Source organism: Amblyomma mixtum, chromosome 3, assembly GCF_055824585.1.
Source record: "Amblyomma mixtum isolate Tamu chromosome 3, ASM5582458v1, whole genome shotgun sequence".
Lineage (NCBI taxonomy): Eukaryota > Metazoa > Arthropoda > Arachnida > Ixodida > Ixodidae > Amblyomma > Amblyomma mixtum.
In genome coordinates, this window is record NC_143014.1 from 235,142,881 (window position 1) to 235,170,197 (window position 27,317).

At 46.2% G+C, this 27,317-nt stretch overlaps 1 pseudogene; it reads left to right on the top strand.

Moving 5' to 3' along the window:
• The first annotated feature begins 11,159 nt into the window (after positions 1-11,159).
• LOC149354061 (uncharacterized) lies at positions 11,160-12,647 on the top strand (annotated as a pseudogene).
• Positions 12,648-27,317: the final 14,670 nt, after the last annotated feature.

Genomic DNA, 27,317 nt, shown 5'->3' on the forward strand with positions numbered 1-27,317 from the left:
TTCGACTTGCATAATACACATCTACTCAGAATGATTGCTTCTATCTGTGGTTCACAGAGCGCAGTAGAAGGTCCACGATGCCTCACATTTCTACCGTAGCAACAGTGCCCAGCCAACAGGACCAAAAAAATCTACTTTTTTATCTAAACACAATACACGCTTATGACGTCCTGGAGTGAATAAAAGAGAGGATAATTTTTATTTTATTTTTTTTTTGCAACAGGGCATTCGATGCCGCGCCAAAAAAATTGACACGCTATGTGTGCAGCAAGCAGCCTGCTCGTATGGCTTTGTCCGTCGCCTAACCCATTTACACGGACATTGCTAGGTACCTTCTTGCTGCGAGGGTAAAAGCTACGCCTACACCATTCCCAAATAGACAAGTTTTTTGTCTGGCATGTGTGCTTCACCGCCGCGAAGCCGCGTGCTTGCATGTAAGACATAGTAGTGGAGGGTTCTGGATTACTTTCCACCACCTTTAGTTCTCGAGCGTGCATCAACATCGCTAAGCATACCGACATTTTCGCTCCTCACTCCTACCGAAATGCGGCCGCCTCAGCCGAGACCCTCTGCGGCCCTGCTTCCACCTTCCGCGTGCCCACTCGCAGACTGCTTCAGCTACTGCGCCACTTTGACGGCCAAAAAACAGCTGAATTTTCTCTGCAAATACTGTTGCCAAAGCCATCTAGAGCCATCCACTGGCCAGGTGCCTCGGTATGCGGCGGCCACCGCCTAAAGCGTCTCGGTCAAGATGGTTATTCAATGCAACTTTGGTTATTACTGTTGGAGTATAATAAAAAGAGAAAATACAGGCACTGGCAGGAGGCAATTTTAAACAGAAAACTGCGTTGGCTCACGACTGCAGACTACGCGGTATCTAAAACATGTTGATTTCCTGCAAAATGTAAAAAAATTAGACTTAAAAAAAAACGAGCGCAGAAATTTGAGGTATGCCGCTTTACTATGCATCACAAAGATGAAAAGCACTATCAAACGTAGGCTGAGCAAAAGCGAAGACATTGCAATTACCAGAAATCAGTGGGGGCAAAGTATTTCTAGCGTGTGCTATATGTTGCACCGTGTTTAAGGGAAGGAAATACTATGCACTAAAAGAATGGCTAAGCATTAGAATCTTCGCGAGAGACGAGTGTTGACCAATGTGTGCGTGGACATCTCACCACCTTCCATTAGGACTCCACTTCTCCCTTTCTTTCAGTTCTCCTTTTCCCCGTGTGGAGTACCATACAGAGGTCATGTTTCCGCCTACCGATCTCTCCGCCTTCCACGTCGTTAAAATTTACTTCCTCTCCCAAGGAAAGGAAGGGGACGAGCGTAAAATTTTCTCCGGAAAAATTATGACACGCCTTATTTATAGACCAGGAATCTTAACGAGTTGCCGAGTGCAAATACGATCGCTCCTCCAAGCGTTGCCCATAAATCTCCACCTGACGATAGTAAAACTTTGCAGCCCCTGTTCCCAAAACGCGGCTGCAGGGTAGTAAACTATAGGGGTAGTCAACCACGTTCGAGGTGCCGAATCCACCGTACTCGTTAGTGGCGTATTATTCGCGCAACAGATCTGGTACAGCTAAGAAAATCAGTTACCGTGATGGGCGCTGGGAACACGGCTGACAGATCTTTCAGGGGTATGTCTACCAACTCGCAACTCACCGAGGCATCGGCAACCTTGGGCCAGGAGAGCGGTGGTGATGGCAGTCCCAAGCGCAGAGTTCCGAGAGAGCCTGCTCGGGGTGCTGAACCGAGACGAGGAGGGGCTTGGAGAAGTCGTCGATCTCGTCCCGCCAATAAGAACACATAGCACTGGCCAAGGTGTGCGCGTTCCTTTCGCCTTAGGCGGCCACTGCTGATCTGACGGCGGTATTTCAACGCTGACGCAAATGACCAAGGTCATGTCCGTGGTGGTAAGAAAATGAGCCTTCCACTGAGGACCAAAGGGGAACAAAGGTCTGGTAGCCAAGTATGTTGCAGAAAGAGCGCCCCTTCTGATGCCTCTGCGAAGTTTCCGATCGCTGGGGCTGCAAACGTGAATGGAACAAAAAGCTCGAGCCATTCCTCTTTGTCTTTTGCCCTGTATTCTTCGAAGCTCGTGCGGGAGGAACTATGCCCTCAGAGATGACCAGAAGGCGTAGTTGTATCTACAAATACGTAACTGGCGGAAAATAATACTTCTTCAGACATTAAAACGGAACTCGGGCGAATTTCTGCCCACCGAGATTTAATGGGCGATTTGTATTGCTGAAGGCTTTCCATCACATTGTGTAAATTATTTTTACACTGCGCAAAGAACAATTTTAAATAAGTAAAAATCTTGAATCGAAATCAAAACTCCCGAGCGCGTCCCGGATGGGTGCTTTGGTTGACGTCAGTGATGACGACACAGGTTGCCTTAGCGAGCTGCATGCGCCTGGTGCCGCAATGCCGCGCTGTGTGAAAAGCGTGTCGCTCTGAGAACACCATGTAGAAGGCAGCATGCAATATCAGCGATTCTTCCGAAATGTCATCGGGCTGTGCCTGCGACGATTCGTTGATAGGTATTAGCGTAAGCGATTCCTTATTTGACGAAGATCTTCCGCGACGGCAGAGGCCTGACCATGGCAACGCTGAGCGAACCCAGCTCGTCGCGCTTGGACATGGCTGCGAAGGGTGACCCTCCCTGAAATTTCGAATTATAAAACGGTCGAAGGAATAGATTTAATGACACATGTGCCATAATTATAGGTGTTCATGTGGCGAATGCCATCCGTCGCTAAGAGTAGAAATGCAGTGCACAATCTGCTGCCCAAGATCGGTTGCATCCGTAACAACCTGTAACCGGTTGTTCCCAATATTATACCTTGACCGCGGTATCGTACACCTAAACCGACGCTGGGTACAGTTTTACAACACCAGTTACGTGGAACATCCTAATGGGAATAAGATTTCGCCGCGCCATGACAACTAGATTTCTGCTGCAGCATGCATATTCCGTAGAATTTTGAAGCAGTTTATATGCTCTGACATGTTGATGGGTCTGGTATACCTGGTCAAACAACGAGGCTGTATTTATGATGCCGACCGATACTTTATCCCTAGACAACATTCCTTCTCTTGATTGGATATCAACTGGACAACCTCAATTAATATAAATAATTTTGGCTGCGGTTCGCTTCTTGCAGTAATTTTAGGAAGTGAGGTTTAATGAACTAAAAGAAGAAACATTCGAATCTAGTTATCTTTGCTCGCTTTCTCTTCATTGCTTCCGTTCGCACGGTTTAGCAGGCATCATGTACGGGAACAACGTAGCCACAGCATCCGACTTCAACCACTGTCTGCTATTCATGACAACAAAACTCCTCCATCACAACAATCCTGTCTTGGCAGCGGATCCTCACGAAATGTTCCGAGCACAAACGTGTTCCCAAATTCAGGGACAAATTGAGGCGCCGAATAGCATGAATCTATTTGTCGCGCACCTCTTTGTCTTTCGCGATTTGGTGTTAAACCACTCTCTTGTTTTTCGCTGCGTCATTGGGATATCCCACAGCTACGCACCAGCTGCCACACATTCCTCCAAAGACCTCAATGTACTAAGCGAGAGCTAAAACTATCTGGTGAACTCATGATGGCGGTCGGAAGCAGGCCGTCGCCCGTCTGTGCTTTCACATGTTGCTCCAAATAGCGCCGCAGTCGCCCAGCCCCGTTCCAGGCTGTGCTAAGCATGAGCACTAAATGTAAGTGTACAGTCCAACCCACCTGTATTTCTTCGAGCTTTGTCGTCTTGAGCATTATCGGTAAAGGCCATGCCTAGTTAGTTGTGTGCATTGTCGTCGTCGTCTGCCCCACGCGGCATTCAAACTTGTGACGTCATCGAGCACAGGGTTGGCCGTAAAAACCTCCTGCTTGGCCTCACGAGTCGGGAGTGTGGCAGCCTTTTTTAAAATTACCGTGTGAAAAAACTGCACCGTTCTCCGCAGTGCTGTTGGGCACACACAGTCTTGACATCGAGAAGAAAATGTGACAACAATGTTATTGAGATCTATGTCGCTGAAATTTCCACTTTCCATCTCATCATCTGGAAAGAGACAAAAAATATGTAGTCTGGTTGTCGAGAGTAGAGTAGGTGGTGCTGATGAAAATCTAGTATTGTGGGGAACATAACCGGAAATTCCGGACTACAGCATTTTTCACCACTAAGTTTCTCATGGACGTAATTTTTTCATATATGGTAAGATTGTACTGCCACAGTCAGTATGTCCACAGATCTCTACTCGAAACGCTTGCATTTCTTTGCTACTAACGTTTTCTTTAGCTTTAAAAACGTTCCACATTGATTTACCAATACAGTCTTAACCATTAAATGCTAGCAAAAGACATACTTTAAGAGAAATATACTTCTACGTGTCGCAAAACTGGACAAACCCCTTCAATATTTCCATACAATACCTTACAATATTCTGCACTGACCTCACTATAAAATTCAAACCCAAGGACCCTGGACTGTGGGTGGCTTTGTGACTGCTCCTAGTGTGGAAGCATGACATAGACGAACCTCAGGGAACGCGTTGCAGGTGCTAGAGCACCACATTGATTGTGGCTGTACTCGAGTTTTGGCGAAATTTTTTCGCTGCTCAAAGGGCCACAGCCTTCATCTGCTTCCACTCATCGAACCGACCTGCGCGCATGGCCTCTCTGGCTGCTTCCAAGGCTGTAGGTGCCCTGCCATCAGCCGCTTCTCTTTCAGCTGAACGGCATGTCGTTGTCGCCGCGGTGGCTCAGTGGTTAGAGAGTTTTTGTGCTCACCATGCAAGGGAGCCTATATTCAGGACTACCGTTCAATGCAGTTAACCTCCTTCCATGCATAACATTGCAAGCTGAACTGTCTAGGATCCATGGCAATCTCAAGGAGCAATGCTGACGTTTCTCTTACCGACGACTGGTCTGAAAGAGTAACTAATTAAAGGATGCACGGTTGTGCCACAGGAAATATTAGCGCGAACAGTTATAAACACCCCTTTGGGACTAAAGGGACGCGCTAAAAAATCGTGCCCCACAAACAATATTTTCGCCAACAGTGCGTCGTGCCCGCTAAGTGTGCACGCCTTTTCGGTCCTGCCAGCGGCGTTCAAATCCAGTGCACCGTGACAGAATGAAGTTTCAGTTCTCGTCCAATTTTCGCGTCAATACAGGGCCACCCACGGTCTTATGCGTGCTTTGGGCCGCTTGCGCCTGGCGAGGCTGCAAATTTTCAGTATGATTTCAGCAGCGCGAACACGGTTAGGAAAAAACAGACAGAAAGGGGGACAGAACAGAGCGCTGAACTATCAACTTTATTTCAAGAATGACCAAGACCCCGCTCTTAAATACACACGCCACAGAAACGCCCACCTGGGGGATCTATCTAAGCACAACACAATCAGAGCGCGAACGAGTATATTATCACTTTTCCCCGGTTATCAAGGATACAAAGAGCATGAGTACTAACAAAGAAAAGACTAAAAACCGGTGAAAGACATGTAAAAAGCATGAAACAACAGGGCTGAGGTTGCATGAAGGTCTGAAGAAAACACAAGCAAAAAGGCTAAAAACACAGGAAAGACATGTGTTCCCCGTTTCAAAAGAACATCTGTGCTAAAAAAGCATAAAAACCAGTTGACGCGCGAAATTGTTGAAGCTGCCTACATCAGGAAGTCTAGGGAAGGTTGTGTGAGCACTCCTTCAATCTCCCTGTCCGAAAAAGAAGTCGCTTTTCTTTCTGGTTTTATTTGATTTCTCCCGTTTTAGAGGCATCTTTTACATGGTTTCTGACGTTTTAGCCGTGTTAGTTGTTGGCGTTCATCCTTAGTTAACTTTTTTAGCAGTTGTTTTTCGCCATTTCACCTAACAACCTCCGCTTCCTCGGCCTTGTTATCCCATCGTGTTGTAGCAATGTCTTTCCTGTGTGTTTAGCCTTTTTGCTTGTGTTTTCTTCAGACCTTCATGCACCCTCAGCCCTGTTGTTTCATGCTTTTTACATGTCTTTCACCGGTTTTTAGTCTTTTTCTTTGTTAGTACTCATGCTCTTTGTATCCTTGATAACCGGGGAAAAGTGATAATATACTCGTTCGCGCTCTGATTGTGTTGTGCTTAGATAGATCCCCCAGGTGGGCGTTTCTGTGGCGTGTGTATTTAAGAGCGGGGTCTTGGTCATTCTTGAAATAAAGTTGATAGTTCAGCGCTCTGTCCTGTCCCCCTTTCTGTCTGTTTTTTCCTAACCGTGTTCGCGCTGCTGAAATCGTATGGATTCGCACCAACTAGCCCGCCAGATTGTGTTATTAAATTTTCAGTGGCGTTGCTTTCCTCCGCTCGTTACCGATTGTACGCTTTAGAGAAGCCTCCATACGTGAACATTTTGTTCAGCACCGGTGTTGCTTTCATGCTTGCATCTGCGCTGTCGGAATGTATGTGTTAGAAGAGGTAGCTAACTAATCAATGTAAAGTTGTCTGGAAGTCATCATGCTCTAGTAAAGGAACCTAATACTATGTCCCCACTCATTAAATCGTATTAATGGAGGGCTCTTTTCGGGGTGCACCTGTATTCATTGGGGCGAGTGCAAAGAATAAGTCTTTTTCGGCGGTCCGCAGCGGTGTACTGAGTTGGCTCACCATAACTTGCGACAGTTTGCCAGCAGAGAGTTTTGATGAGAAAGGCTCTGTAGCACCATTAAATATTGACTTAACACATGATGCATATTAAACCATGATGGTATAGTAACATAAACTTACTGCACCACTGACTGACTGCAGGAAGCGCTAAATCAGCAACTCTGCGCAGGAGGAAGGAAATTTGGAAGGCGGAAATTTTAGCGACTATAAGCTTACTTGAGATAATTGAAAAATTTACATTTATTGTGAAGTAAAACATTTCTGAGAATAATCCTTGGATATGCTTGAACACTTGAACCTCTGTGTTACTCGTTCGCAGAATGCCTCTATATGAGTGTTTAAAAGTCAGTGGTCAACCAATCGCTTCAAAATTCAAATTTACGCAACTACGACAAAATTACAAATTTCCAACTTTTGAATAAAAATGAAATGTTCCGCAATACAACATCCCGAAATCTTCACCCACAATGCCTGTCAAGCTAAGATTCCAAACTGGGAGGTGACAAAAGTACTATGACATGCGTAACAAAAAAAAAAAAAACGTGAACAAGGCTAGATACACAATATGTGTTATGTGGGTTACAATTACAATAAAATCCGTTTCTTTATTTGCCATGTCTGACGACCGCAGCTTCTTAAGCTGCTTAAGCTGCTTAAGCGGCTTAAGCTTCTTATGGTTCCATCAGAGGAAATGTAATGTCTTGTGGAAGCACATTTTGTACCTGCAGTAAACCACTCGCGATGGTCGAACACAACTGCCCAATCATCAGCTAAGACAGCTGCTTGTAAGCCACAGGATATCGGCTGCGGTCAATAAGCGTCCCTCCTGCGCAGTTATCGTGGGTCGCTTAGCTGTCTGCGGGTGCCACGGTGCCTGCAGTTCGGTGAAGATCAAACGAATGCTACAAGGTATGTGTGGAGTGTTAGCGCTGCTTGCCTAGAAGCGCGCGCGTTCAAAACATCGTGCCCTATGCTGCGAAGCCAGTGATTTCTATGAATAATGAGGCGAACTAAAGATTGATGTCAAAACTAAAAATAGTCTCGTGCTCTCATAGCCTTTGTTTTTAGCGAAAAAAAAACTTAGAAAACCTCCAGGTTTCGTGCGACGCACCAGACAAAGGCGACGAAATAACACACAACCAGTGTAGTCTACAAACGGCATGTTTCGGTTGTTGTTGCTGCCTTAGTGACGTGGCACATACCCACGACGGGGGATAGGCGAAGGTTCAGAGAGGAGGGCCAAGAAAAGAGGGTAAACAGCTGCCAAGCTAATGGTTGTGCTTTGAGTAATAAGTTAAAGATTAATTAACGAGGTAAAAAAATGGGTGACAAGATCAGAGAATTGAATACATCAAAATTACGGACAGATCTTTTAAAAAGTGCAGTTTTTGATACAATTAGCAAGGGAATCTGCCGGTAGCTATTTTGTGATCGTGGAGGGGTTCTCAAACTTGATGCAGTGCAAAACGTCATGCGCTCGTACAGAAGTAGAGAAGAAGCGGGGCCCGCTAAGTGAGTCCCAATTTTGTAATAGGAATTTCAAGATGCGTCTTTCTCTGGTGCGCAAACCTCCGGCAAGAGACTAGGAAATGCTCCAAAGTTTCTACATCTCCACAAGCCAGGCAAAACGTTTGGAACTGAACCCTCATCTACATAAGTAAAAATTTAAGCGGTACATCCTGCACCGCGTGACAGTCATCGCTATCTACACTACCGGGATTTGAACACACAAGCCTTGCATGGGTACATGTGATATTGGTAGTCAGCGGTCTAAAGGAAGGGATCGTCGCATGTGTCGGTTATATACTGAAAACAATTAGAACGAGACGTTCCGGAAAAGATGAGATTGGGGACGCTACAGCAGACAGGTGCTTTGAGAACTGATTTTGTCAAGAAGTCTGGTCCATCATTTCGAAAAATACCCCAGTGACCTGGAACCCAAATATAGCATACCTCTTTCATTCATCCAGGAAGAAAAGACTTTAGTGAGCTGCTCAAAGGACCGCCCCTCGTGTACTCCAGCACCAAAAAAACCGAGGGACAATATGAGGGGAATATCACATGAGAAACTTTGTGAGGGAATTTTCAATGCAGCCAGCTCAAGAGCCATAAACTCCGCTAGAAACAGCAACAACGAATGAAGCCTATATTTAGAGGAGCGGGGAAAGAGTATGCAACCAAATTCCAAAATTGGTCTGACATAGGCTTTGTAAAGAAGGGGAAGCGCGTCCGGGCGCATGACAAATTTCCTAACACTTACCCGTAGTAGCCTACCGAGGGCACGCTCACCTTTCTAACGGTATTCTAACGGTAACGGTATTGTAACATCGCGAGTAACGCCTAGATACCTCCGAGATTTTTCCTTTGGTATGTTGTCCGAGGGATAGTGTAGCGAGATATATAAAGGCATGTTAGATTAAAAAATTAGCATACTACTTTTCTGCACATTTAAAACCCAATTAATGTTTTCCAGCGAAACCTTGAGTGCACTGAGTTAAGCCTTTAAAGAACGATATACAAATGAATATCTGTTGCAGAGGGAAAAAAAGGCCATATCGTCTGTGTAAATATAAACTACAACGTTATGGTGTAGAGGAATGTCGCGGATCCGCATATTGAAAAGGGGTGGCGAAAGCGCAGAAACTTGAGGCACACCTCTGGTCTCTGCATGTTTCGGCTGTCAGCCTTCGTTGTGTTTTCGCCCTTATCCCTCGCTTCGTGTGTAACGTCGAATTTCAACGAGTTAATGCATCCGCAAGGCCATAATTTCTCTTAAAGATCGAGTGGTGCATTTGAGGTGTATTCATAGCTTTTTGTTTGCGACTCGTTATCTGCTCGCGAGTTTACGAGCGATGCATTGTGGTTTAAAAAAACAGCAGTGGAATTTTTTTTTAAAATCGGCTCATTAGTTACAAACCAGTACACAATCTCAGGCTCTGAACAGTGACCGAATAAGAAGTGGCTGAACTTACCCGCGAGACAAGTTACATGTGCAGAGGATATCCTATTTACGTGCGGTGCATTTGTGGCGTAAGATTGCTTTAAATGGCTCTGCATTTTCCTGCTGAAATCGCGGCTGCCTTTTAGAGTATATGGGGGACGGTTATTTTCATCAATACTATCAAAACGTACGCAGACCAGATGATACATACATTACTGCGTTCACACAATAGGAAAGCGAGGAGAGGTACGGGAAAATGATCAAATGCGAACATTGACCTTGTGGGAACAGGAAATGTTCAAGCAACCATATCTTCCTGTATGCTATGAAGGAAGGTGAATAAAACAAATGACCTTATTACAGACTGCTCTATGCCAATCACACAAATAGAAATAGCCCCAGAGCATCCGGGATTTCGTACAGGGCCAAGAGAAGTCGTATTCAACACCCTCTTCTCAGATCTACGATAATAAGGCAATATATGAAGGTGGTATCCCATGAACATAACATCTATAAAACTCAGTGGGCACAAAATATTTCTCAGTTTCAATTTTCAGTGCTTAGGAGTATGTCTATAGCGTAGAGCTCGTGTTTGCGATGGATATGGAGATAGACTTAATCATTATCAAAGCATTCCCAAATATATAGACGGTTAGAAAGCATATGTATTCTTCAAATCACTGCCCAGCGCACGTTCATTGAAGTGATTTCAGCACCACAGCCACAAACAATCCGCATGCACTATTTCACTAAGTACAGTCAACCCAAAGCATAATAATTTATTCCGTCTGTAGGCCCCAGAAGACAAAAAAAAGCGGAATTCACTATGGAGCATGCATTTTTTTTAGAAGCTATCAGGCGATCATCCGAAAATAACATCCAACACTTCCCATAGAGGCGTTATAAGACACCTTTCTGGCTGGTATAGTCTTTCAGTGGCAAGGGCACACCACACTACCAAACCGACTGTAACACAGTACTGTTGCAGTGAGATACGAGCAGAGCAGTTCACACTTTTCCACTTAGGTATACGGAGCACCGCTTCTTCGCGTGCTGTGTGCTCTGCGTGTCGAACCACAGCGTCTTTCCGAATGCAGCAGCATAAAGAAAGGGATTCATAAATACCGGACACTCCTAAAGAACCCTGCTGCCCAATTGGCTGTAGCGCACCCAGCGGCTGGTTGCGAAACTTGCGATTTCGGTTTCAGGCGCGCGCTGTTTGAATGCTAGCATTCAGTTGAGGAGACCTGTTCAGTAAGGTCTTCCTTTGCTATTCATTTATTTTCGATCCAGACGTTAAGCCCCATAAAGTAAACCAAACCATTTAGCCCCTCTTTCATCTTTATGCGGCATGCACTGAATTTTAAGAGTTGCTAATCATTAATATAGTGGTAAATCTAGCGAATGTTATTTCTCGCGAACACGCGCCAAAAAGAGAAAACGAAGCCGATGAAAACGAACACGCGCGCGGCTATAGGCCTGTGCAAGGTTGCTCTCCCAGGGCTCCAGCGCTTTCCAAACACTGCGTCACAGTTAAAGCCGCTGATTCGAGAAGCAGCTCTGCCGTGCTTCAAGGATGTGCCATCCGAACAACTACTGGGAGGATGAGTGCCACCCAGACGCTTCCCAAACCCGCAGGCGCAAAGGTTCTATCAATCCCCATGCGCAGTCTTCTCCTTCTGAGAGGGCACTGGTCTACCACCCCGTCCCGGAGGTCGAGCACATCCTCGTCCAGATCTTACGTCGCCGCAGCCAACCCTTAGCACAGGGGACTGGTGGTGATCGCCGGCCCGGAGCTCTGGGTCGAGGAGGACAGGGAACTGGTGGCGATCCCCGGCCCCAGTATCTGGCTCGGGGCCCTCCGATGACGCGGCAAGCTGTCTTCCCACGGGAGCGCACCCAGCCAGGCGTAGCCATCAACTACCCTCCGCGCGACCACCACGGTAAGTTCATCACGAACAGTCGTATTCTTGAATCTTGGCACACACTCGTAGATCATTTGCTTTGACTGCGGTGGAAGGCGATGTTCAGCGAAAGCTTGAGGCCATTGAGCGAGCCTCGCGACATTTGAAAGGCGGTGCACTAAATGTTTATTATATGCAAACCAAATAAGGAGAGGAGAGGTTACGGCAAAATGAAGATGAAAATAATTTTTTGGGCACTAAGGTGTATAGCAATCGGGTAGTGCTGCTCGCTCTCTAAATCGCCCCGGGTGCACTTCGGCCGCCGGCCAACAGGCAAGCATCTCTTACGGTAGAAGTTGGCTCACTTCCGTTTGTGCGATATCATGTTCTGGTCCGCCACCAATCGCCAAATGCCTCGTCGTCCCTGACTTCCAGTAACCTATACCTCGGCTCTCCTGGCGGGGAAAAAGTGCAGTCGCTTTTTAGAAAACTAGTGCATCCAACCAGTGTGCTTATCCATATTTCGCAGGCAGTAATTCGTTGGAAACGTAGCGTAGATGTATTCCTGACTCACAACGCAGAAGACAGCACTCGAACAGATTTACACGCACACATACACCCTTCCATAATAAGGAAGTAATCCACGTATCCACCCAACTGCCGTCATGGGGCTAAAAAAGAAAGTTATGCAGCTTCCACTGAAACTTCGTAGTGAAAGAAAAATTCCTCACCGTCGAGGGTTGGAACCCCAAACACGGACTAACTTTTCTTGAACCACGAAGTTTCTGTAGAAGCTGTATAGCTGTCTTTTGTAGCCGCATGGCTGTGCTTGCGTGGATGTCAGTGAGTAATTACTCCATTGCTAGATATCTACTCCGTCTTAGGGGATTTCTTTGAACATTTGACCGTGCACCCTTCAAGTGGGTCACGTGGCCTGTGTGCCGCAGCTATCAAGATCGGATTCATTAATTCAATCTCATTTATTCCTTTCGGATCTCCAGCCAGGATGGTCTTCAAACACTGCAAGACTGGCACCAAGGAGGCTGAGGTTACCACCGTGGAGGGGAAGAAGGATGTCACGTCGCTTCTGGGATATCAGGAAGCTGGCACAAAGCCGGGGACGGCCAATCCTCCAGCTGAGGGGTTGCAGTGTGCGCTAGCAGCGAGATGCGAAGGACGAGGATATCTGCGGCGGACCCCATCGCAAACGAAAATGCTGAAGTTGCTGCTGAGAGAGAGTCCAGGAGCCACCTTAAAAAATGCCGAGGAGCTTTGTTTCGAAGGTGTTTTTTTTTAATTGACAGGTATACCGGCTACCTTGGATGCAGTAAAGACTGCTTGAAAAACGCCGTCTGTCTTCTGTTTTCTTCGCCCGTAGTCCTCTGCAATTACGCTATGCAGTTTCTAAATGTGATAATTTCTACTTCGCTAGCTGGCCCTCCAGCTCGCAGGCTGGAAGCAGACATTTTTAGAGGTATTGCACGCCGCCCTTAGTTCGCAGTTTTGCGTTAGCATTCCGTTGCTTATGACCAGGCTTTCCGTGGCGTACAGAAAAATCTTTTTGAATCAAATATGCCATATTTTCCGTGTTAACCATGACGACAGATAAAAAAACCTTCAAAGCCAGTCACACTGTGTCCCCCTCGCATAGCCGCTAAGATATCCAGTTCTCTTTCTTTCGTCACGACAAGAAGAAGATGCTCTAACTCCCGCTGTCTATAGTTTTGCCATTCCCCTGGGCAGCTGATCGTCAGTGAACTGGAAAGATTGCAGTCAAGCTGCGCGAAAGGCGCAGCCTGAGTGTGAGCCCACAAGACAAGCGCCGACTAAAAACAATTTTACCGGAAGGCACGTACAATATCGCGCGCATTCCATCGAGGAGTTTCAAAAACTGCCTAGAAATGGTGTGCTCGAAACAAATATTTTGATAAAAAAACTGTAAGCTGTGGCAGACGTAACTTTTAAAGCAATACTAATTACCTAGCTAAGAAACAACAATTACACTTTTTTGATTAATCTCGCAGTTAGAGTCAATGGCACGGTTTCGTAGTCACGATAGAGACGACCGAAGCCTTACCTATTTTTGGCAAGAAGAAAAATTTGTTCCCTGCAGCGCGGGGAATTCCAGTGCTATTTTCGCAAACAACACCAGAAAGAAGAACATGGGGCACGCGTGCACTGGAAGTTCAGTGCAAACGTAACGTCCGCTCACGGCGTGTTGCAACGCTCATGGCACCCTATTCGAACTTTCTGCATGAAGTTGCTGAAGCATGGCGGTCGCCCTTTTTTAATTAGACGTTTACTTAGAGAGTGTTGGTCAGTTTTTACAGGGTTTACAGTTCTTACAAGCAGTATACTGCTTTAACTTTGACTTGGTTGTGTAACTGCCAGCAGTGCTAGTGGTAGGTAGAGTTTGCATCCGAAACATGAACGTTTGGGGCCTGAGACGCCGTCGTGGACGACGCACAATTAATGTCGACCACTTGAGTTGCTTTATCGTGTCCTAACATGACACAGCACACCGGTGAGTTTTACAGGGCTAGATGTTAAAGCCAAGGTACACGGCCTCCGCGTCGTCACCGTCGCCCTCATTTAGCATACTACGCGGCCACAGGATCATGTGATGACGTGCATACCTTGAGCGCATAGCCCGTGCCTCGCGCTTACTTCGACCCCTCATCTGATGGCGACTAAGTTAGCGTGAGGCGAAGGATGATTGCATGGCACGGCACCCTGCACACCTGCGCAGTAGCAGCCGCCGCAGTTCTGACAAAGCCTCCAGCGGTGACGCGCGCACCACTCGCTTTGCGGCAGAGCCATAGATGCAGGCCGGGCAAAGCGTGCCAATGCTGCAAGTATGCGGAAGGCCAGAGCGAAGAACCTGCGGTGGGTCGAACAGGGGACGAACGCTCTCGAGACGATGCCCGCATACGCGCTGCACGAGGAGTGGCTCAAGTCCGTGCCAACACATTTACCACACTATAAAGCACTCGGTATAACCTTCCCAAGAAGAACACAACCACACAACCCTCTCGCTTGACATCATCGTTCAAAAGAAGTGCAACAATCGGAAAAGCACAATGGCGACCCTGCTAGTGCTGATCATCCGCTCCACCAGGGGTCGCTAAGCACCAATATTTTTCTTTTTTTTTTGCGCTGTTCGCCTTGCAAAATCTTAAACAGTCCTTTCATAGCCGCATCAAGCACTTTCTTTCCCTACGTCGGCCCAGTATGCCACCATGTTTCCTGGTAGCTATAGGTCCGACGGCGGCCTCCGCGGTCAACATGCTGATAGACCCAGCATCCTATGTGCTTACCCCGCTGATCTCCATAAAGCAGAACCGCCACTTAGTACTTTTGAGCAGTGGGAGATCGCGCTGCTCGGCTCGGACATGGCTGTCCAACGCCGTGCCCTCAAGCGAGCCAGCGAAGTCATAACACGAAGCAAGTTCTTTTGATCATCTATCGTCGTGCCAAGTTTCGTTCTTATTTTTTTTTGAACCAATAACGTTTTTAAGCATGAAATGCTTTTAGCTCCCGTTGTCGGCAGTGTGGTGACGTCACGCCGAGACCGAGAGCCAACATCCGGGCACTGAATTCCACTCATCCGGTCACCGTACGAGATTTAACGAGACTCTCTGAGAGGGCCGCGCTTCCGCGCCGTCCCGTAAGATGGCGCTGCGGTCCCACACTCACTCCATCCGGATATCGATGCAGGCACAGTCACTCTTTCTGAGGCCCTAGGGTTTAAAGATAACAATGGTCATGTAAATAAATCTGCAGTGGAAGTCAGCAAAAAGCGATTGGAGGATTGGTGGCTGAAAAGCAGAGATGTGGAATAAGGTTAGAGTAGTAGGAAACCGTAGGCAAAGTTGATGGAGAATCTTAATGAGAATTGCCAACACAGTAAACAAAAAAAAAAGAAATAAAGAAAAGCTGAGCATGGTGGCAATTGCCACCACCCCGTTTCAAAGGGGGCGCTCCTATTCATCCATCCATCCATCCACGCATGTAAAAGAGCGGCTGCTGGGCCTTCAGCTCATGAAGGTTCCCCCTTTGGCAGGCAGATGTATACACGCTCGCGGACTATTCGAACGCGCTGCAGATACATTCTTGTCAGGCCTGCGTCTCGTCGTGTCCGCGTACGCTTCTGCATCGTCCTGCATTTCATTGCCGCCACCGTCACAGCTGTTTAAGCCGACGAATGGAGCCTGATGAAAGGAGAGTTAGGAAGCGTCTTGCCGAAAGCGATCGCTGTGCGAGTGATACGCCCATGGAGGAATGAAATCATAGGAGAGGACCTCGCTATCCGAGCCGCGTTACAAAAAACGTGCAGGAAGTCACGTGGTTTCGCAAGGCCTACTGATTCCTTGGGCGGCGGCGCAGCCAATAGCAGCGTTGGGCGCAGCGGCGTCGTCTGCTTCACGCATCACCCACGTCGGCAGAGCCGGTCGAGTAGAGTTGGAAATTCGCATTTTAGAGCGCAGCTCTTTGGCGTCCGTTCCTGGGTTTCGCGTCGTCGTCGGCGTCGGCCTCGTAACCAGCTCCGCCCCCATTTCATCCCCCCAGCGCTATCGGCGTCAGCGGCATCAGTCAGTCGCTGCTATCTCTTCCCTCCTCCCTTTATCGTGTTGTCCGCTTGCTGCGCGCGCTTCTGCCCCCATCGTTTGCCGTTGGGTGTACACGCCGCCCCCCTCCCCCCTCTTCTTGCGAGTCTCCGGTTGTCAAAGCGCCGGCTCGAACTTAATTCCTTTCTTCGCTCCTCCTCCAATGCAACCCCTGTGCGGTGGCAATCAGAGAGCCAGATCGGTGGCGGCGGATCTGTATATGTGCACCGCCCGAGCCGAAATTGCGAATACGTGTGAAAAATAAAAAAAAAATTCTGTGATAGAGCATACATGTGTTGCTCGATTTCTTTGCCTCAAACTGTCGAAAAGGTGAAACAGCTTATTTGCTGTGCTGAAATTTCGCATTAGGAAGTAACGTAATCGTCGGTAATTTTTTATTCAATCGTTGTGGTCCGCGGGAGGCACAAAGTTCCAGAGGCCTGTAGTCGGTGCCGGTCTTCATTGCTGTGCGCTTAGTTCATTCAGGATGCCATCTTGACGAAAGCGGTTGTTTTGGAAGCCCGCGACAGCTTTCTCTGAAAAGGCTTGGCGCTGCAGCTTCGCTATTCTTTTTCGGCTTCGCGTTTTGTGCGGTTGCGTCCCTCAACGCTGCTAGTCTTGTTCCAAGGAGAAATTGACAGTGCCGACGGCTCATAAAGCGATAGACGACGGTGACACGCTGGTTTATATGGTTACAGCAGCGAGGGAAGAAAAAGCCATTTGCGAGTGGGCGCTTGTTTTGTGTATGTATACATGTTCTGCGTGTTCCTTCATTTTTGTGCATTTTTCCCGCGCTGTTTTAATCAAGAATAAATACAAACTCATCCAGACCGTGTCCTTGTAAGTATACCCGTTCCGTCTACATTCTCCTGTGCATGACGGTCACAATTGTTGGCGACCGATATGCGTGGGCCGCGCTGTGCTCACCGAAGCGTACAGTGCCAAGAAAGCCGCGCCGCATCCAATGGTATCCGTCAGCAAAGCGATACGCGAAGCAGTCTGAAGCGTATCATATCTGTTTACTGTACGCTGTGCGAGCGATATGTCAACTGCGTGCAAGTTTTCTCCGACATGGACCCTGTGGATCGAGCGATCCGCGCGGCTGTCTCGATCGAGTGCTGTTGTGCGAGCGTAAGGACACATAGCCGGGTTTAGGATGCACAGTGTTAGGTTTAAAACATTTGCGCTTAAGGGTGGTGAAGTGTAAGGCCATGCCATTGTAAGATTGAGTGTACAGCCTTTGTCAAAAGTTTGGAGCCCAGGGGGGTTTTCTTTTTAGCCACACTCTGTCGTTCTTAATGGATATCTAGCGCTCCAAATTTCCTGGACATAAGAAGATTTCTGCTACTGCCTCCTGCAATAGGTAAGACATACATGAATGCTCCTGGAGTCCCATTATAAAGTTTGGAAGTGAACCCCCTGGGCTCTAAACTTTTTACAAAGACTGTACCTCGCAACTTACCGTTTACCGAGATGCCGAGTCGACCTGCGACCACCTCGCCGAGTTGCACTTTCTTGCATTCAGCTGATTAAACGCATTAGTGAAGTCCAAAATTTGTACTTTATTGGAAAATCAAATTATGAGCCTTAAAAAGGTTTGATACAGCACAACACTTATTACAAAACATAGCTTGCTACGTGAAGCAAGCAAAATCTTTTAACAAAAGTGATAACACTCATGTATGGAAGGAGAACACACATAAAAAGGATTCAACAAATATATAGAAAGAAGAAGAAATGCACAACTGATTACATCACTTTGGAACCATGAACTATTCGATCAGAGAGAGAGTAAAAACATATAGGAAGGCAGTAAATGAGGGCTTTGAGACAGAAAAATATTTGTGGACCATTCTTGCCCAATTGTGTGAAAGCTTTCATTTCTTGGTAGTTGTTTCTGCATCGCAAAGTTGATAAAATTTAAGCAATGTAGATGCAAAGTAATTGGAGCCCTGCGCGGAAGTGACTTGAAAAATTGGTAACAGTTGTCCCAGCTGGTGGAAAAAGTGAATCATTTCCCTCCCTTCTGCTTCATGTATTCCTTTCTGTAATATATGCAAAGAAAGAGAGTGCCCTGCTGACACTACTTCTATTGCTGCATTGTTGTATTCGACTCTTATCTGCCTAGCCTGGAACAGTATAGAAATAGCATAGTTTTCTGTTCTGTTTGTTGTGTGCTATGTGGTACTTGTGTGCACATGCTGTTTTATACTTGTCAAAACCACGAGCCAACCAACATAGTCTGCACATAAGACGGGCATTTGAGCTGTGCACAACTAAGGCATGATGACAGCTAAAGAATGATTAAGATAGTGTACAAATTGCGGCTGGTAGAATGATAAGGTTTTCCTCTGTATGGATATGTACCAAGTGCATGTGGAAAAGTGTTTTCATCATTTAAGAACATGAATTTGTTGCAGGTTGCAAAACATATATTTTTTATTTATTTACATATACTGCAGGCCAATGTTTTGGCCCAAGCAGGATGGGCATACAAATGTAGCATACAACAAGAAGAACATATACAATGCGAGGAAGAACCCATGGGAAACAACACATTTCTTAAAAGAACAACTATATGATAAAACTAACATTGGGTAATAAATGGCAACAACACACCTTATGTATGATATGAATGCAAAATGCATCACAAATAACTCTTCTGGAAGGAAACCAGGATATGTTAAGTATGCAAAATATGGCTTTCTAGTCCTTTCACAAAATCTTTGCTCTTAAAAATGTTGGGTGGTAAAGAATCCCCTTATATGCTAGAACATATATGCTAGTGCTTACTCTGTTGCTGCGTGCAGTGGGATGATCACCCCCTTTTGACACTACTAGTTTGAAAGGCCAAAATCACCTTCTGTTGTGTTGAATATCTAGAACTAAAATTGTAAGCATGGTACACTAATTACTCTCTTGATTATTCCGGCTTCTATAGTATGAAAAACATGCACTCCATATTTTTACAAAATACGATACTTCAGTCACCCAGTACCCTAAAGGACAGTAATGCAGGCACGCTAAAGAAAGCTCTGGGAGACTGCTAACTGCAGCCTTTATTCTTGAACATCAGTGACCAATAGTACATGTCCATCTGTGAAGCTACAGCACATAGATTCATGAACAAGAACTAGCATTTGCACTCTGGACATGTACTGCTGATGTTACTTAACTGACTTCTTTTTGAAAATGTGCGTATCGTTCATTTACCACAAAAGACAAAAATCTGATTTTAGGAAGCAGGTAATTTCTGGTTGATTCAGTAGCAATCAAGCTAAATCAAAGCCCTGATTACTCTTGAAAAAACTGACAGTGACTGCCATCAAGCATGAGCCTAAGTCGGTGGTGTACATGACGCATTCACATTACAAAGCTATTCTTTTCAATAATCAGTATGACAGGTTATAATGTACTCTAAATTGTGAGCGGCCGTTTGAATAGAATTTTATTTTGACAAAGTCAGACATTTACAGTATTTACTCGTGTAATTTGCGCCCGCACTTAGATTGTGCACCCCAAAAAGTTCAAACATTTAACCGGATTAAAAAAAAATACTCGCACATTTTGCGCACTATGCTGAACCAGACCACCAGCATGTATACGCGGGTGCGAACTCTGCGCAGTTTACCCGGCTTGCTCGCGCTGGCGGTCGCTATCCCGGACGAACAGCTGCGCGCTCCCCAAATCCAAAACTACCGTACCGTTTGCTATACGGTTTGCCGCTAGTCAGCCGGGCCACACGCAAGGGCCCCGTTTTATTGCCCGTTATCTCCTCCCACTGCCGACTTCGCGATTGAATCTTTGCGCGTTTATTGCTTTGAGCTAAGCACGTGCCGTCATGCCACCCCGCGGGGAGCTACATAGCGTGGGCGGGGCGGACGAGTCAACCTTTTTGTTTGCCAGCGAGGGGTGCCAACCTTTTTTTTTTAGGACGTGTTCGGATGACTCGCTTGCGCGTAAATTGCGCACCCTCTTTTTGGAGCCCTAATTAAAGAAAAAACGTGCGCAAATTACGCGCGCAAATTACGCGGTGCTCTATATGCCTTATGGAACTTCTTTATGATCTCCTTTGTAAACGAACTATAGTTTTAAGGAATCACAGTGCTCTCTTAGTTATAAAACAGTGACACTTCCCAGGCGCTATGGCCGAGATAACAACAAAAAAATGCACCGCCATACAGATTACTGCTAGGCGCAAACATTTGCGCACTACAAGTAATAATATCAAATGGAAATGATGCCCCAAAGAATGTGCTTGATGCTAAAGATGACAAGTATCTCTTTTTATTTTCTTCTAATGAGGGAGTGCGTAAGCTAATAAATAAAAAATCATGTACAGTAAGCAGAATTTCATCAGAGCCATATATAAACCGCAGCCAGTTTAGCAGTAATGACACAATTCCTTTTAATCACTGCGGAAATACTGTAGCCGCGCTACTCGATCATAACGTCTAGCTAAAGCCATTTATTCGCAAATCATTCTATTTCTTGCATGAACACCTACAACGTCATATTGAAAGCATACATGCAGTCAAGCTATACACCTTCTCAATAAGAACATTTCTGTCCAATCTCTTGAGAATGTATTGAGGTGGTTCCTCACCTGAAGGGGGACGGCATCCGCACGTATACGAACTACGAGCGGCGACATCCGATCGAAGTGCTCGGGCAGAAAATGTTTTGAACATACGGAGGTCCATTTTGCTGGTTCCCAGTCGCTTTTGCCTGGTCTAACGGCCTCAGTCCACTGCCTCCTTCACTCTGGATCTTTCGGAAACCTGTTTGAAAACAATTATTCACTGCACTCGGACAAAGAGCCACCAATAAGGCCGGGGCGGTACGAATACCACGTTCACGCCGTGTCGTGCGTTATGTTCTGCGAGCATGCATTTTACTCATTACGCAGTCAATTAAATACGAAAACAAAATGCAGTATACTTACGTGTGGAAAGTGACGCCCGGTTCTTGTCCTGGCGTGCGCGACCGACACCCAGGAACGCAGCAGCTGGGCATCGCAGCGTCTTTGTTGTCAATGGGAGCAGAAGTCTCACTTTCCGCCGTGTCTGACAGCTGCCGACAGCCTGGCGCGGCGCGAAATCGTCTGCTCGCGCCGCTCGCGTTGATCTTCGCGGCGCTGGCATGCCATTGGCTGAGAAAACGGCCAAGTGTCATGGCGGAGCCCTCGCTTCCGGCTTCAAAAAATGTGACGTACAGCCTCTCCTCTTTTCCTTCTTTCCTCCATGGATACGCCACAGCAGAAGACTGCTCGCCCCTGCCGGCAACGCCATGATTATGCGGCCGCTCCCAAAAGCTACAAGGCCGCCACGGTTCGCGGCTGCTTATCTAAGCCCGCTCTATTTCAGGCGATCGCTTCGACGCAACAAGAAGAGTGCGGTGTGGTGTGTTGAACACTAGACCCATTTCATGATTTTGACTAGTACCATGTGTTATACCCGTAAACATTTCATCCTTACTCTACTCTTGGTTACGGGAGAGGCAGAGATTTTTTCCTCCTGCTGCATTTCACCTCCATCAAAATGCTGCTGTCATGGCCAGGATTTATTCCGGCGTCCTTGGACTCAGTAATCGAATGCTATAGCCACTAAGTCACCACGGCTAGCTGCTGCCGGCAGTAATAACTAGGGTATGCGACATAAAAGATTTCATTCTTAGCTACGGAGCAGACTGACGACGTAAAGCGTTCTGCTGGCGGCTTTTAAACTCACTGGGTAATAAAAACAAGTTCAGCTTTCCTTTCAGTTTCAAGACAGAAATTTCATCTTATAATTCATACCGTTTGATTCGTTCATTACAGGAAAGCAAAATTATACGGCTTTCAAATGCACTTTTCTGTGCATAAAAACCCGGCAACCACCTGCGCCACTTGGTCCAGTCATTGCTGTATTGTTTCCGAAAAAGGCTGCGGCGTGCCACAGCCATGCAAATCGACGGAGTCTCCTTGCACGCACTACTCGGACAAGCATTCCTCGATAGTACGAAAGGATACCCCACTTTAAAGCGCTTTGGTTAGGGGACTTTTTTCGAGGAGCTTAGCAGTTAAAGCGTGTTCGCAGCACAGCGGTCTATTGCAGGATTTCGATATATTTTTTTAATTCTCAGTAAACATGCTAACCATGCCAGTCGGTCACCAAACTGTCACCAAAACCAGTATCATTTTCTTGTGCTACCCTGTCGCACAGTGGTCATGTCAGTGGTAATGGCACTGGGCTGCTGACCCGAAAGACGTGGGTTCGAACCAGGCCGGAGCGGACGAATTATGATGGAGACGAAATTCTAGAGACGCGTATACTGTGCAATGTCAGTGCACGCTAAAGAACCCCAGGTGGTCGAAATTTCCGAAGCCTTTAACTAGAGCGTCCCCATACACATAGCCTGAGACACTTTTGGATGTTAAACTCCCAGAAGCCCTAAGCCATTTTAGTATTCTCCACCATTTACCGACTGTTGCGTAAATCAGAGAAAATCGGAAAAAAATTCTATCGGCCTAACCGCACGTTGATTCTAGTTCAAATTTCGCACAGAGGTTGGATTTGGTGGTCAGTTTTGTTTCATACTGCATTTAGATAGGGTACTTGCCTGATTCGGTCAGAATTATTTGGAAATCCCCATCGTCTGCTTCGACGGCGAACCAAAACCAAAATGTTTCGCAGCTTTCGAACCCGTGGCGCCATCTCGGAACCACCGAAGAAACGAGCCCTCTACCGGGGTGGGTGGCGGTGGGGTAGAGTTGGACTCGCGTAGCCAAGTCATGGGCATGGCCTACTCTTGATCGCTGTACGATCGTATTTTTCGGTGATGTCTTGCGCTGCTTCGCAGCAGAGAGCACCAAGCAAAGATAATTTGGTCACCAACTTAGCACAGCTGGGTTTCTCCGGTGGGTGCGAGATGGCGCCACGGGTTCCACTGCTGCGAAGCATTTCGGTTTTGGTTCTCCGTCGCCGCAGACGACGGGAATTTCCAAATAATTCTTACCGAATCAGGCAAGTACCCCACGTAAATGAAGTATAAAACAAAACTGACCACCAAATGCAACCTCTGTGCGAAATTTGAGCCCGAACAAACTTGCGGTTAGGACGAGAGAATTTTTTTTCGATTTTCTCTGATTTACGTAACACGCGATATTGGTGGCTAAGTACATATGGCGTTTGGTTGCTGAGCCAGAGGTGATGACACCGAACTGCGGCCCTACCTGCACTCCTTTTCGATGCGGGCGAAATGCAAAAATATGCATGGTTTATGCGATGCCAGGGCACGCCCAATAATCTACACAGTTTAAATTATCTCGGAGGCCTCCAATGCGGCGTGTCTAAATGTCCACGCATAGCTTGCGGAGGAAGAAAATGCGGAAGGCTGTATGGCTTTCTTCTTTCTTCCACTTTCTTCCACTTCCACTTGAGCGCAGGTTTCCAATAGACATATTAACCAATCGATACAAAAGCCGTCCCCATTTTGCACATCACTAAGCTGGGCCCGCGTTTCCTGTGCGTCCATTGCTGAGGGCAACAAAGAGCGTACCAGTGATGGTCGCTCCCTACGGGCACCGTCCGCTGAAAAATGCAAACTACGAGCAGATGTCACTCTGATGAACCTTACAAAACCTGCAAAAAGAAGAACAATATCATTTTACGAACCTGCCAAGCGGAACGTTGATGCAGCACATATCAGATGAGAACTGCCAATGATTTACAAGCGTTCCTCCATTCCCCGACGTTATTCCGTGTCCTCTAAAACCTATAGTTCCCATTCCACAGTCAACTGTGCGTTTTGTTCGACAAATGTTTGGCACCTGACCGTTAGCGCACGGGCGCCGAACCAGTCACTCACATAGCGTGGGAACACTGAGAATAAATGCGCGGGTTCAATTTTCAAGTCTTCAGAAGCGTAGAAGACCATTTTCGACACACCAGCTCCTGGTTTTCAATCTTTTAGAAAGTCCTCCGAGTTTATTTTTAAGGCGAAAGCCTTTAATGGCTCATACTCAAACAGCTACGTACTACCCAAATAACCCATGAAAAGTTAATATCCTCACTAACAAACCGCGTGCTTGCGCTGGAAACATCCCAACAGAACTTGAGCACACACACCAGCCTGAACGAAACAGGGGAACTTAAACATGAAATAGCAGTCTTAAAGGCCGCAAGTATTGATACCAGTAATCGAATGCGACGAAACAATTTGCTCTTCCTAGGCCTTGAAGACACTGAAAATGAATCTTGGGCAGAATCTGAAACAAAAGTCTTGTCATTCTGTTCGAATGAACTTGACATCGAGATAGACCCCACCAGCATCGAGCGTGCCCACCGTTTAGGTAAATTTAATGATGAAAAAAAAACGTCCTATCATTGTTAAATTAGCACACTTTAAAACCAAAGACACCATCCTAGCCTGCGGTCCCAAACTGAAAGATACAAGTTACGCCATCAGAGAAGATTTTGTTTTTGCCACACGTCTCGCTCGCTCTAAATTGATACAGTTTATTCGGCCTAAAAAATGCGCATTCAAGCTAAACGTTGACAAGCTTCATGTAGGGCATAAATGCTATGTGTACGACCCTGTGTCTGATAGCGTAATTGAGTCTGCAAAACAGCCAGCTGGTCGTGCTCAATCCGAGCAGCTCTCCAACAAACCATCACAAAGCACCGATTGACACCCCGCAAAACATGCTACGCCACTAAATCGCCCCCACCCTTCACGTTCCAAGCATCTCAATATCGTCTTCACTAACATACGGAGCATTTTACCAAAACGAGATAAACTGCACAGCCTTATCGACGACACTGGTGCTGACATTGTCCTACTAACAGAAACGTGGCTACACGAAGGCGTGAAAGATACTGAAATTCTCCCTTCAAACGGGAACTAGGTTCTTTATCGTCGTGATCGGCGCGGACGGAGGGGCGGAGGAGTGCTTATCGCCATCCGAAACACCCTATCATCATCACTCATCTGTCACGACACCAAACTAGAACTAACCTGGGTATGCGTGCACAACTTCGGATTGAAAGAAATATTGGGCATTTGCTACAGGCCACCAGACAGCGATTCATCCTTCTGTGACTCCCTTCATGACGCATTAACAGCGATTAAAAACACATATTTGAATTCGAACATCTTTCTGTTCGGTGATTTTAACTATCCACATATAAACTGGGCTTCCCTCTCTGTATCTAGTCATTCACCTTCCAAAGAATCGAAACAATTTCTTGACTTAACACTGGACTTCAACCTGCATCAAGCCATCACACACCCCACAAGAGGTACTCACACTCTTGACCTGTTACTGACATCTTGCCCAGACAACATTCACAGTGTAACTCTGCTTCCCGGCCTCAGCGATCACATGTTTCTGCACATTTGCACGTCATTACATTCCAACAGGCGATCACCTACGAAAAAATTAATCACCGACTATAAGCGAGGTAACTTCGATTCCATAAATAAGGAACTTTCATTCTTTTTCACCGACTTCCTAGCTTCTTATCTAACCAACACAGTTCACGAAAACTGGGAAAGTTACAAGTCAACAATGCTGCGACTAAAAAATAAGTACATCCCAACCATTGTCGTCAAATTGGATTCCAACAATATTTGGTTTAACAAAAACTTGAAGCACCTTCTTAGTAGGAAAAAACGGCTTTATCGTTCCGCTAAACTAAGCCAAAAACAAGAAGCATGGGAAAGATACCACGCCTGCGCGAGTAAATATTTAAATGAATTGAGTGCTGCGAAAGATAAATTTTTCTCTGTTGACTTGCTATCCATTCTCAGAACAAATCCCACCAAATTCTGGCGTATCCTCTCCCCTAAACATAAATCTAATCGATTCGATCTTGTAGGACCTGATGGCGAACCAGCTGATACTAATCAATGCGCAAAACTTTTAAATGACTACTTCTCATCTGTGTTTTCGCCTGTCAGCAATTCTACACCCACAGTTTTGCAAACCAATAGTCAAAAAGAAATGCCGGAAATTCAAATTAGCCCCGAAGGAATCTCCAAATTAATCAGTTCACTCAAGCTCTCATCATCTGCAGGATGTGACCAAATAAACAGTAAACTACTTAAAAACACTCTATCATTATCAAGCCAGATACTACACCTAATATTTACCCAGTCTTTAGACACCGGAATCATTCCTGACGATTGGAAGATAGCACAAATTGTTCCCATTTTCAAAACAGGTGATCGCGCATGCCCAGCTAACTATCGTCCAATATCCCTTACTAGCATATCTTCTAAACTTCTAGAGCACATTATATCATCAAGCTTAATGTCTCACCTTGATTCAATTAATTTCTTTTATCCTCATCAACATGGCTTCAGGAAATCATTTTCATGCGAAACCCAGCTGGCAGAGTTCACCCAAGACATCCTTAAGGTCATAGACGATAACCTCCAAATCGATGCAATCTTCTTAGACTTCTCGAAGGCATTTGATCGCGTACCTCACAACCATCTGCTTGCGAAACTTTCGTTCCTGGGAATTCCTGCTAATCTGATATGCTGGCTCGAACATTTTCTAAAAGGACGCTCGCAGTTCACATCCGCCAATAACATCCAGTCACCCTTAACAGATGTAACATCTGGTGTCCCTCAAGGGGCCGGGTTATCACCATTACTCTTCTTAATATACATCAACGACCTGCCCTCTAATATTCAATGCAAATTGCGACTCTTTGCGGACGATTGTGTCATCTATAATGCAATAAGTAGCCCAACCGATAACCTCACTTTGCAACAGGACCTTGACGTTATTGCATCATGGTGTGAAAAGTGGCAGATGCCTTTAAATCTTACTAAGTGCAAATCGTTGTCCTTCACTCACAAACACACCTTGACGAATCACACTTACAGCATTTCATCAGCCCCTATAACCGTTGCAAAATCTTACAAATATCTAGGTGTACATCTCACATCAACACTTTCTTGGTCACCCACATTAGAACCATTTGCTCCGACACTTCACGCACAGTTGGCTACCTGAGAAGGAATCTGAAATCTGCATCCCCTAACATAAAACAACTCGCGTATGAAACATTTGTGCGGCCAAAATTAGAGTATGCATCATCCATCTGGCACCCATGGCAATCGTATCTCACCATCGAATTGGAATCAATCCAAAATCGTGCAGCTCGGTTCATCACTTCATGTTACTCAAGAGAAGCCAGTGTCACCGCCCTCAAGCAGTCCCTCCGTCTC